This window comes from Triturus cristatus, chromosome 9, assembly GCF_964204655.1.
Source record: "Triturus cristatus chromosome 9, aTriCri1.1, whole genome shotgun sequence".
Taxonomy (NCBI): Eukaryota; Metazoa; Chordata; class Amphibia; order Caudata; family Salamandridae; genus Triturus; species Triturus cristatus.
In genome coordinates, this window is record NC_140592.1 from 1228817419 (window position 1) to 1228829942 (window position 12524).

The 12524-nt window shown below is 50.7% G+C and overlaps 1 pseudogene; it reads left to right on the forward strand.

The window, feature by feature from the left end:
* Positions 1–2446: 2446 nt before the first annotated feature.
* LOC146799675 (NF-kappa-B inhibitor alpha-like) lies at positions 2447–9538 on the forward strand (annotated as a pseudogene).
* The last annotated feature ends 2986 nt before the right edge of the window (positions 9539–12524 follow it).

Consider the following 12524-nt stretch of genomic DNA (forward strand, 5'->3'; position numbering starts at 1 on the left):
TATTTAATTTACTGGACTGGCACCATTTATTCTATTCTAAATTCAACCAGAGTGGGAGATTTATACCGGCATTTGCGCAATTCTACATAGACCGCTTGCGAGGACAAAAAACTCGGTGTGGGACATTGATATTGACATCTGTGTAAAGTGGTGGGGGCGCTAGGCCCACATACTTTAGGAATGAGCACACAGACACTGGATGTATAGTTAGTAACTGGCCCGGAGCACGTGCGCTCGGCCCCTTTTATTATCAGGGTCACCTGACTGGTGACGCCTGTGGTGGGTGGGTGTTTAGTGTGGGTTCATAGGCAGTGGAAACACTAGACTGTATCCAGCATGATACTACATCCCTCCCAACTTTGGCTAAAAGAAATATTCTAAGTCCGACCTGTAAAGGAAAACAGACACCCAAACAAACCCCAAGTAGCCTTAACTTCAGGCCGCAGTCCGGCGGTGTTGGTTTTCTTGGACTCCCATTGTTCATGACGTTCGGGTTCGTCTTGGCAAACTATTTGAGACCGACCTGGTCTATCAGTAACAATGTCTATGTACATGAGTGCTTCATCAGGATACTGGGAGCTGTGATGAGATCCACTCTGTGATGATTCTTGGCATGAGGTTTCCGCCTGGAGGTGACGTGCTAGCTGTTCCAGTATCTTGACGGCCAAGATGCGTCCGACTTGCCTCTCTCACTTGGGCACCTCTCTCACCGGCACCTCCATGTGGGCTTTCCTGCTGGGCGGTCATGGAACCGTGTGGACTGTGCGGGCTCCGCATGGGCCGCGCTAAGGCGTCACTTCCGAACTGCCAACGGGACTCACAGCCTAGTCGCTCATGTGCCCATGGGTGATGTTCCATCTCGGTGTCTTCGCCATCAGGAGCCCGGGTCTGTGTCTCCCTCTCCGGCTCGCAGGGCAACCAGTCTCCGGCTGTGGCCTCCGTGCATCCTGCGCATGTCGAGGAGCTGCTGCCGAACATCTCTCCCATTCGGACTCCAACTTCACTGGAATTCCGCCGAGGCCCCTTGCCCCTGGATTTCCACTCGACCGCGTGGGCTGTGCGGGCCTTCGTGTAGGCTGCGCGTAGGGGTCGCTTCAGAACTCCCAACAGGGCCACGGCCTAGTCTTGCTTTATCCCAAGGGGTGGATCTTCAATTGTTCAGTTGTGCTCTACTTCCGTATGCTGCAGGCTGACAGGGGTGCACAGACGGTTCCTGGTCGGCCTGCCTTCTTGGACTCCGGTTGCCTGGAGTGTGTGGATTCCCTTAGGTGTTGTGCTGCTCCTTGATGGTGTTGATGATTTCACCATTATTCTTTGATGGGGCAGTAGGCGGCGGTCCGATGTCTCGGGGTGTTCTCCCGGTCACTTCGCTGCATTGTCCCTCGCACGCCTGTGTTGGTTGTCTGCCCGTGGCGCGGTGCCACTGTACCTTCCTCCTTTGTAGACTGACATCCTGTCATCCTCTTCTTTCTTCATGGCGTCTTGCCACTCACTCTCCTTCTCTTCTTTCCTTCCTTTGCGACGTGGTCTGGTCCTCTCGCATTCTTTCTCCTCCTCACCAGGCTTCTCCGTGTAGCGTGCACTCTACACATTTCCCTCTGGTCTTGTCCCAGCAATGGGACACGGTCTTCTGTTCAATCTGTGACTGGACCGGTCGTCGCGACCTTCTTCTGTTGATTCATTCTAACTTCTAGTTTCTACTGTTCAACTTCTCGTCCGTCTCTTTCTGGTCCTCTTCACGGACCTTTCCTGGGGTCCTCTGTGCGGACATCCTCTTCGTTCTTCACATCACGGACTTATTCTCCATTCTTCTGATCAGGCCGCTTGTCAGGCCTCTCCTTTCTGACGATCATCTGGCTGGTCCGCTTCTTCTCTCCTCTGGCGACCGTCTGGCTGGTCGGCTTCTTCTCCTCACTGGCGATCATCTGGCTGGTCGTCTTCTTCTTCTCACTGGCGACCATCTGGCTGGTCGGCTTCTTCTCCTCGCTGGCGACCATCTGGCTGGTCGGCTTCTTCTCTTCGCTGGCGACCATCTGGCTGTTCGGCTTCTTCTCTTCGCTGGCGACCATCTGGCTGGCCGGCTTCTTCTCTTCGCTGGCGACCCTCTGGCTGGTCGGCTTCTCCCTTTCCTGGGTCTTCATGCTTCTGGTGGCTCTCGCAACCACCTCTTCTTCTCCGCAATCACATTGCTGTGGCGCGCTTCTGATGGTGCTCTTCTATTACCTTCCTGGGTGCACTCGCTGCGTGTTCCTCTATCTCCTTCGTCCCTGGAGCAGTGGTGGTGTTGCACTGATCACAAGTGGGGGCCTGTATTCCAAAGTCGTCTCTTGCGCTTGCATTTCATTCAACAATGCTGCTGGCATTTCTCCTCTGCTTTCGGGGACTATGTCAACTTGCAGCTTGTGTAATTTGTGTATGCTGTTTCCATACCAACACTACACTAAGAATGTCGTCCGAATTCTCTCTCAGCACCTGGGAGTCTTCTCTTCTTCGCCATTCAAAATACCGGGAGTTACATCCTTGTGCCTGGACTGCCGGTTTACATCACATGCACTTAATTTCTCTTGCTGCAGTCTTCGACTTCGTTTTCCAGTTTGGCACAATGTAAAGAAACTCAGCCCTTGGCTTCACAGCGCATGGGAGTCTATGGGCATTTCTGACCTTGGCAAGTGGAACTCGAGCAACACACCTTGAACATGTGACTTGATTCAACAATTGGATCTACAACCCGGATGAGAGTTCGCTCACCGGTGTATTTTTCATTTTTATTTACCAATCTTTACTAGTGTTATTATTGTTCTGTTGCTTATTTCATATCTTGCATTACTGCAGCCCTCAATCCATTTGCATTGCAATGTGTGGCATGCCTTATCTCTGTTCTATGGGTGTGTGTACCCCTTTACAATTCTTTGTGGGAGGTTACATGAACTTATTTGACCTGCTTTGTGATTCATATTACTTATACCTCCGTTTCTTCTACGTGTACCCAGCTATTATTCTTTACCTACTGTTTACATTGGGCTTACTTGCATGAATACATATGTACTTTCTTTCTTGGTGTAGAATGTTTAACCCTTTATAGTTTTAGGCCTAGTTCTTGATTTACTTACTTCAGTCTTTACAGACTTACTGCGCAGTTTTTACTTGTTTACCCCTTCATTGCGAGTTGTGTGTAGGCGTACAATTCAGCTTTTGCGTTTTTTCATGAGGATTTGCCTACTTACTACTTAACACATAAGTACATTATTTTCTATGTTCTCTGTCCTGGTCCCTTTTTTGTTTGCAGCGCTAGTTCACTGTGTGCTCATCGGCCTGCTTCTGTCCCACTACCCGTTTTTTAGGTCTTGCCTGACCCAGCGCATGCGCTGGTCTGGCGAGACTTTTTGAGAGGGCTCCAAAAAGTGCTACCAGGCCAGCCTAGAGCTACAGTGCATGTGCGCGGGCGCGCGCGCCGCGCTTGACGCGATTACTTTCACTTTCGCCGCTTTGATGTTTGATCGCGATCGCTTTCGCGGCCGCACGGCCGCACGGCCGCTTGTTATAGTACTTGTGCCCGGCTTCTCTCTAAGGAATGTTCACAGCTTCAATGCATGTACTGTCTGTCTCTTCTATCCTCCTCTGACCTTTGCCCTTTGCACCCTCAGGTTCCTCCATCTAGCCATCATCCACGCAGCGGAGGAGCAGGCGCTGAGGGCCTGCAGCTGTCCGCCTCGGACCCCGGCTTCCTGAACTCCCAGAACCATCTCAAACAGGTAAGTCCTGGTGCAAGTCGTGAAAAGAGTAGTGAGCTCCAGCGAAGCTTGAACGAGCGCGCCATGTGTAGGTTAGAGCAGTGAGTATCACACACTAGGGCCACGTACACTCAGTAGTGCACACAATAGTGTAATCACATCTGACGAACGAACAAACTGGTCATATCTTGTGAATAGTGCACCAAAGGGCTGTCCTCAACCAACAGTACACGTCAAATAAATTAGACACGTGAAGGACAAAAATGCGTATCAATACTACTCGAAAGTTAGTCATTAGTGCACAAGTCCCTTCTAGTGAGCAGAGCACACCCAGGCGTGTTAAACGAATAACACACACGCAGGGTAATAGTGTATATGGTGAACACACATGGAAGTCGGTAGTGCACACGAGTCCCTTCTCCAGTGAACAGTGCACACCCAGGCGTGTTCAACGAATAGCGTACTCGCAGGGTAAGAGTGCATATGGTGAACTCACATGGAAGTCGGTAGTGCACACGAGTCCCTTCTCCAATGAACAGTGCACACTCAGGCTGTTTCTTGACTATTTGAGGCAGGTTAGCGCAGGGCGCCTAGATGGCAGACGCGCGCACTGCAGCCGTGCGTATAGCGCCTAGCACAGTGACTAACCTTTGGCGCTTTTGTGCTTTGCAGACCCCGCTCCACCTGGCGGTGATCACGGAGCAGCCGCAGATCACACAGGCGCTCCTGAAGGCCTGCTGTGACCCCGAGATCCGGGACTTCCAGGGGAACACCGCCCTGCACCTGGCTTGTGAGAGGGGCTCCCTGCAGGCCTTGGGGCTGCTGACCCAGCACTGTTGGAGGCCGCAGCTGCAGGCGCTACTACAGAATGTCAACTACAGCGGTGAGTAGTGAGTGCGTGCAACGGATGCTGGGGTGCCCAAGATCACACATGGGGGTTATTGAGTAATGGTTTACGTGGGAGCTCACGTGGCGTAAAGAGATGCATGGCATTGTGGCACTTTACTGTTTAAAGGGCAGCTGGGGCAGTAAATGTAGGCCTTGGTGTCAGGGGGAGGTGGCTGGGCCGATGTCTTCTGTCTGTGTGCCCGTCTTGGGTCCGACAAGTTCTTGATGTCTCGTGCTTCTTCCCTCCACAGGACGCATGTGTCTGCACGTGTCCGCGTTGCATGGATTCCTGGCCATCGTGGAACAGCTGGTGTCGCTGGGGGCTGACATCAATGCTCCGGTGAGTGCCCTCCTTTCATGCACTGAACACTGCCAGGGAGGCTTCTGGTTGTAAACTCCGGGGGCTTTTAGTTTTAAACTGGATTTTGGCGTAGCCACTAGGGCAGCGCAGCGAGTCGCCTTGCTGCGCAGCCTACGCCAAGGTGAAAGGGCAGGAGTGCATTACTGCTGAGCACCAACGTAGGCTCTCTTGCACCTCGGTGCACAGGTGCCTCAGTCCGTTGCAGGCAGGATTGTTTTTGTGCATGAAGGGGCACCTTCCTGCACATAAACAACCCAGAGTCTTTCCTTTTTCTAAACCTATTTCTCCATGGTTACGGAGGCATACGGACTTTGCGCTTCTCCAGGTTTACATAACTTTGTAATTCTGGGGCAGGGTGAAATTCAATGGGTGATGTGTAGGAAAACCCACAGACACACCCATGGGCCCTTCTGGACGCAGACTAAGGTGGCGCAGCGATTTGCGCTGCCTTACTCGTGATTTATGAGGACACTCAAAGCCACGCAGGGTAGCTTTTGAAATCAGAGATCTATGCCAAGCATTTGCCACTTTATGTGGTGCATAAGTGACACAGGGCTCCCGTAAATAGGCCCCTGAGTGTGGGTCTGCTCTGTTGGGAACTGGTGCGAAATGTTGGGCTTGGTCTGGGGTACTGGGTGGGTCCATTGCACTGGGTAAGGGACTGGTCTGCGCGGGTACATGTCTACTTCAATTGCCATTGGGTACACACCTACTGCGCTGTGTGCTGCATATGGCCCTGGTCTCATGTTCTAGATATCGACCCTGCCAGTTACGCTGGGTTTGTCCGTGGCCCTCTTCACTGGGTATATACCTAGCCGTCTATGCTGGTACACCTGCAGTCCAATATCCGCCGGCTGCACTAACCGTGGCGGTGACAGGCCTATCTAGCAGGACTCTGGCCATGATACTGGATAGGGGTGGAACCCGCTATGCTTTGTCCTGACCTGGTTATTCCCTTGTTTCCTTGGAACAGGAACCTTGCAATGGGCGGACAGCATTGCACCTTGCTGTGGACCTGCAAAACTCGGACCTCGTGTCGGAATTGGTGCGATTGGGCGCCGACGTCAATAGCGTCACCTATCAGGGCTACTCACCCTATCAGCTCACCTGGGGTCAGGACAACCTAGAGATCCGCTACCAGCTGCAGGGCCTTGTAGGAGAGTAGGGTCTGCAATCCTATGATCACCCAGATTTTTTGCTTTTGCTTCATTGGTTTACAACTTTCCCTGGCTGTGGGCCTGCCAATCAGACCCACAGCCTAGCTGTTCTCTCTCGAGATTAACACACATGTACATTAGGTGCATCCACTAATTGAAACTGGGCTGCCTTATCAGTCCCTGTATCAGCATACCACAGGTATCCAGGGCATCGGTGTACCCAGGGCCTACCAGGGGCTGCAGCATGTATTATGCCACCCCTGGATGGCCACCCAAATCTGACACAACTGGCTGCACGACAGCTGGGGCAAGGTGGTGTAATCACCCGTTGCTGTAGGTGTAGTATTCCTATACCTAACCCTAAAATGGACACATGGATTCCTATCAGTCACTCCTATGGCAGGCCTTATCAATCCTGAAGGCAGAGTGCTGGGAATCATGTGAGATGGTGCTCTGGCGCGAGCTGAGCCCGTCGACGGCTTGCGGAAACAAGTCCTAATAGCTGTTCCATGGTGACGCGTGCCATCTACCTTAAAGTGCATTATAATCCTCGCGGTTATTTGCTAACTTTGGCATCGCATCACCCAAACATGTCGAGTAAGGTGTCATACGAATTGGAATACGAACCCCTCGCCAATTCTGGCGACGGGGTTAGCATTCCACCCTTCTAGAGGGACACGACATGGAAGTAACCTTGAACCCCGGTTAAAGTTGACTCAAGCCTCAGCATCACAAAATGGATGCTGCCACCAGACCCAGATTCTGACCTCCTGCTGCTGGGAGACCTTCCAGCGAGGGGAGCTTGGACAAAGGGTTTCCTGTCGAGGGCGGTGTTAGCACCATCCCAGACAGGGTTTGTGTATCCCAGGTAGGCAGGGCTGAAAGGAAGGTGATTGCAAGTGGCACCCCGGTGCTCACTGTGCATAGCCCGGCTCAAACCAGTTTCGGGGGCTCCCCAGCCCCTGAGCTGGGGCGAAGCCGGACAAAGGATAGGGGTGTAACCACCCCCCTCCTGGTCCCACCCATAGGCAGGACCCAGTCACGGGCCAGCCCCTTTTCCTAGAATAAAGGTAGGAGCGAGTCCCCTTCCCAAATTGGATAATTCTGAATCTTGAACTACTTTCCACGAAAGGAACTCTTGACTTTTTCTGAAGACTCTCCCTTGTGGCTAAGGAGTAGCCACCCTGCACCAGCAGGCACCACCTAAGCGCTTGCGGTTTGCTGTACGTCTCTCCTACGGATCAAGACTGCCCAGCTCGACGAGACCCGGATTCCCCGCCATCTCTGACCTCTACCTACATCGTCAGCCCAGCTGAGATTCGTGGGTGTGACGAGACCTGCGGGACCGGCCATCTTCAGAACCTGCACGACGCTTATCTAGCACGACCACCGAGGGACCCTCGAGTGAGTGCACTTAGGGTTTGAAAAGCCCTAACCCTGAGCAGCTCCAGCACCGAAGTCTGCCTCCCCAGCATCCACGAGATCTGCGTGGGGGCCCTTCTGCTCCTTGCTGCTCACCGCGTTGTCCGGCCACTCGCCGTCGGCTAGTGGCCCTCTTCACGACGCACCATGACAGTTTTTCATCGCTGGTCTGGCTGCTCCAGACTGGCCCTTGCTCCCCTTCAACAGAGGAGTACCCCGGACCCTCCTGGTCCACTCCAGACGCCATCTTGACTCCACCGCGTGGGCTTGCCTCTGCTAAGACCTGCTGCCCCACTCCTGGGCCCAGCATCATCGACAGCAGACACCTTCGTGGGACAGCTCGCCCTCCATCCTGGTCGCCACCGCGCCTCCTGGTCCGAGGAACAGCCGAGTCCGACGTCACCCACTCACCTGGTCGAGGTGACTTCATCCGGTACCATCCTGGTGCCCACCCAATCACTGGCTAGCGGTTGAGAACTGAGTCCCCTCTGCTTTCAGGTTTCCTTCATCACCGATCCAGGCTTGGATCTCTCTGAATATCGATACTGGTCGCCTGCCAGCAACTTCTTCTTTCAGGCTCCCGAGACTACAACGAGGACTCCCGACATCTTGCTGAACCCCACGCAGCCGCAGCCTCTGGGCTAGGTAACTCGAGCATTTCGGTGCTCCATCGTAGGTTCACTCTACAAGTGACCAGCTCCTTTTCCGTTTAGTTCAACTGATCGGATTCCTCCGGAATCAGTAACTTTAGAATCTCTAACATCTCCCATTCCACTTGCAGTGTAAATGGTTTCGTGCCCTTCGGGCATTTGGGTAAATTGTGCAACTAGAAGTATTTTCTCAAGAGTTTTGTATTGTGCTTAGCTCCCTGACTCATAAAGAGCCAGGGTAGTCTTGTTATAAATAAATATCCTTTATTTTCATAACAACTTGTGTGGTGTCCTTTCACTTGGTGTTTAAGGGGTATATGTGATGGTAAACAGCTGGCTTAACACGCCCTCTAGAGTTTAGCCTGAAGACTGCTCTTGTCCACGCTACTAGGATAGCTGGTCTACAAGGTTGACTTACAACCAATCATCAATAAGGGTCGTTTGGAATGATACACAGTGATCACTAGAATAGTGAGCACTACATATCAGGCCAACTTCTCACAGGCCTGACCAAGAGTGGCCTGCATGACCTGCCCGACAGTGAAGGCGACGACAGCGCCCAGTCCGACTCGGACTTCTCAGATGATGAGGTACGTGTACACTGTGGCTCACTGCAATAGGAAAGTCTCCCAGTTAGCGACATAATAGAGGGCAGCTCTGTAAGCACTCGCCGGCACCTCTGCCTCTACTAACAGTGGTTCAGTTGATCACTTGGGCGCAACTAGTGCACATGGGAGTTCCTATTGTATTCACATGTCCGATAGGGGGAAATCCGAAGGGGGAGGCTTGAAAGCATCGAAGGGTACTGTACAGGGCTGTCTCATTCGCGTGACTGTCCACAAGGGATATTTGCAATGGAATGGTCCATTCATTATAAGATGGCTGCCTTCATTGCCTCAGAATAGCTGTTCTCCCCAGGCTAAGATGGCCGCCAGCAGTGTCTCTGAGAGACAACCACTTTCAGATTAAGATGGCCGCCAGCAGTATCTCTGAGTGGGAATCTCCTTCAGATTAAGATGGCTGCCCCCAGTGCCTGAGAGGCAACAACTATCCCAAAAGAGTCCAGGACACTTATTTATTATTCTAACACCAGTCCTGGAATATTCTGGGGAAAAGTAAAAAAATGCACTCATTATTTAACAAAAGGCTTAAACTAACAATTTTGCATTAAATCTGACCGCAGCGCAGAGGCTCGCGTACTTGATGACATTATGCCAGGCACTAACTTCGCTTTACTTTCTCTCTTTCAGCTGATGTGCGATGACTGCACGCTCCATGGGCGGCCGCTGACTGTTTAGTGTCAAGAGGGACGCGCTGTACATTTGTGAAAACCAGATCTCTTTTTTTTATTTATGAAAAACAAAAACAATCTTCCACTACGTCAGACAGGGTGCAATGACCAGGCCCTTCTGTACAGACAATGTGCTGGGGGGCACAAGCGCGCATGCCCCAACACTTGTATTTTATTGTATATAAAATGTAAATGCTGTAAATTTCTTTGTACAGATCCATTTTTTTATACGTGAGAGAGCTCTAATTTATTTTTAAAAAGTTGACTTTATATCTCCTGGATTGTGTGAAACATTTTTCAGTTGTAAGATTGCTTATGTGCAATTTCAGACATATTACAAATTGAGAAGACTGCCAGTCCCAAAATGCACCGGGCTCTCACTGGGAGCCAACGGCTGACCGCTAGAATTGATGCGATGGGAAAGACTGCAAGAACCAGAATGCATTTGGGTCTTACCAGGGATCAACAGCTGAAAAGTGCAAATGCTGCAACTGTCGGTGTGCACTCACCGGTGTGCACACTAGAGAAAGCTTTGCAGCACTATAGAGATATACACGGAGGCACAATGATACACGTGTGAAAGCACTAGTGAACATAAATACAGGTTGGAGGTCTCTACCCACCTGTCAGGTGGCATGCTTCATCGATGCCCCCCCCCCTAACACTGGTCTTTGAGATTCAGGTGCAAGGTACAACCAACTCAATTCTCGAAGCTCCTGGGGTGTTTTGCCGGAAAGAAATGGCAGCATCTTACTATTGGGTAAGAGGGTTAGATTGAAGAGGGATGCAAGGAAGCTAATCTGAGCTGAACCTACCTCTTGGATAAACAGTATACATGTTATTGGGTCTCCAGGGTAGGATTAAAAACAAGCATTGGCATAGCCAATAGGTCTCGCCTTTGGGACCTTATAAGTATTTAGTTATGCAGCACAATATCCTTGGTGGAACAACATCAACTGTTGTATGGCTAAACACTTATAAGGTCCCAAAGGCGAGACCTATTGGCTATGCCAATGCTTGTTTACTTTTTTTCTTCGCCAAAACCCATGTATCGCAGATTGTCATCTTTTGTCCCACTGCAGATAGTGGTGTTCAAACTTTGCCTTGGAGAGAACTTTAAGCGATTCCAGAAAGTATCTTTCTCATAATGTGATTTGGTAAACTTATGGTTACGTATCTCTGAGTACGCCAGTTCATCAGTGGTCATGCACCAAAGCTGTCCCTCCTGTAGCTTGATTCGCTTTCAGACTCTTTACTAAGAAAGTATTACTTATCATCCAAGTAACTCTGATCTGAATGTCTCTAATTGAGTTGCACAGTCCCTCCTCCAAGATTCGTTCTCCCAGGACACTGTATGACCCGTATTCCTTGGATGCGACGTTCTCCTTAGAGATGTCTTAACTCATTCTCCTCGTCCTCAGCCTTTCCCATCGTGATCGATCAGCTCTCTACATGCAGATGTTCTCTGATGGACAATGAAATTTAAATATGTATTCTTCAGTCTTACTATGTGAGGCAGCGCTGCACTTTAATTGCTTGGCCTGCCCCCAAAATGGCTTCGTTCTCGACTCGCGCAGGCCCATCGACTACAATAACGAGCAGCATGGCATCTTTAGGGTTTGCCAACATTTTTCCATCCATGCACGAAGCTGTATTGGGCGTTCCACATTATTGCATGTTTACAAAGGGAAGTGGAAATATATATAATCTGTAGGCAAACGTGACGCCAGCTTCGCACCTTTACGCAGTCAAAAGTCCTTTCCTGGTCATCTGTGCACGCCATTCTGTGATTCGACGCTGGTTACTCCTAGGGGTTCAGTGTGGCAACGATTTGTATCATAGTAAAGGAGTTAGAGGACTTGAGCTTGCAGACTCCGTCATCGTCCTCGAACAAATGGGGCAGGGTGGAAATATAGCCACCCCCTTCCCTTCCTTGGAGACGAGTAGCTGTACTCATGCAGGCTTTAACATGCGTCCTCATCCAAAGGAAAACTGAGCCTTCTCTGAGGAGCTAATCAGTTTCACTAGTTTCAGATGGGACTTTAAACATTTGATTCTGGATTTGGTTTGAAAATCTAGATTGAAGAAATGTAATGTAATCTGATGTTTTAAATGCTGTACATGTTCTCCTAACAAACACATGTGCTGTATATTGCTTCAATGTTGGTGCTGACAGATGTTACCTGGTGCACTAGGATCAGTGGTGTCCTATACATGGCTTTTCTGAAAGCAGCTTGTTCCAGATACCACTGACGGGGACGCCGAAGCGCTGTTTCTTGTACCTGGGAGAGCCAGTGTTCCAGATACCACTGACGGGGACGCTGAAGCGCTGTTTCTTGTACCTGGGAGAGCCAGTGTTCCAGATACCACTGACAGGGACGCTGAAGCGCTGTTTCTTGTACCTGGGAGAGCCAGTGTTCCAGATACCACTGACGGGGACGCTGAAGCGCTGTTTCTTGTACCTGGGAGAGCCAGTGTTCTAGATACCACTGACGGGGACGCTGAAGCGCTGTTTCTTGTACCTGGGAGAGCCAGTGTTCCAGATACCACTGACGGGGATGCTGAAGCACTGTTTCTTGTACCTGGGAGAGCCAGTGTTCCAGATACCACTGACGGGGACGCTGAAGCACTGTTTCTTGTACCTGGGAGAGCCAGTGTTCCAGATACCACTGATGGGGACGCTGAAGCGCTGTTTCTTGTACTTGGGAGAGCCAGTGTTCCACATACCACTGACGGGGACGGTGAAGCGCTGTTTCTTGTACCTGGGAGAGGTTCGAAGGAGCCCAGGTGTAGCATTCCCCCATTTAAGACAAATGCCTGACACGCTGGAAGTCAATGGAAGACGGGGGTTTGTTCAGGGATGCAAAGTTTTTAGGCAAAATGTACTAATAATAGAAAAGATCATTTTATTGATTTGCCAAAGGGCCATGCTTAACTCACAAAATGCAAACAGTAGGAAGACAAAAGAAAACAAGCATTGGCATAGCCAATTGATCTCGCCTTTGGGAGTTTGTGAGTATTTAG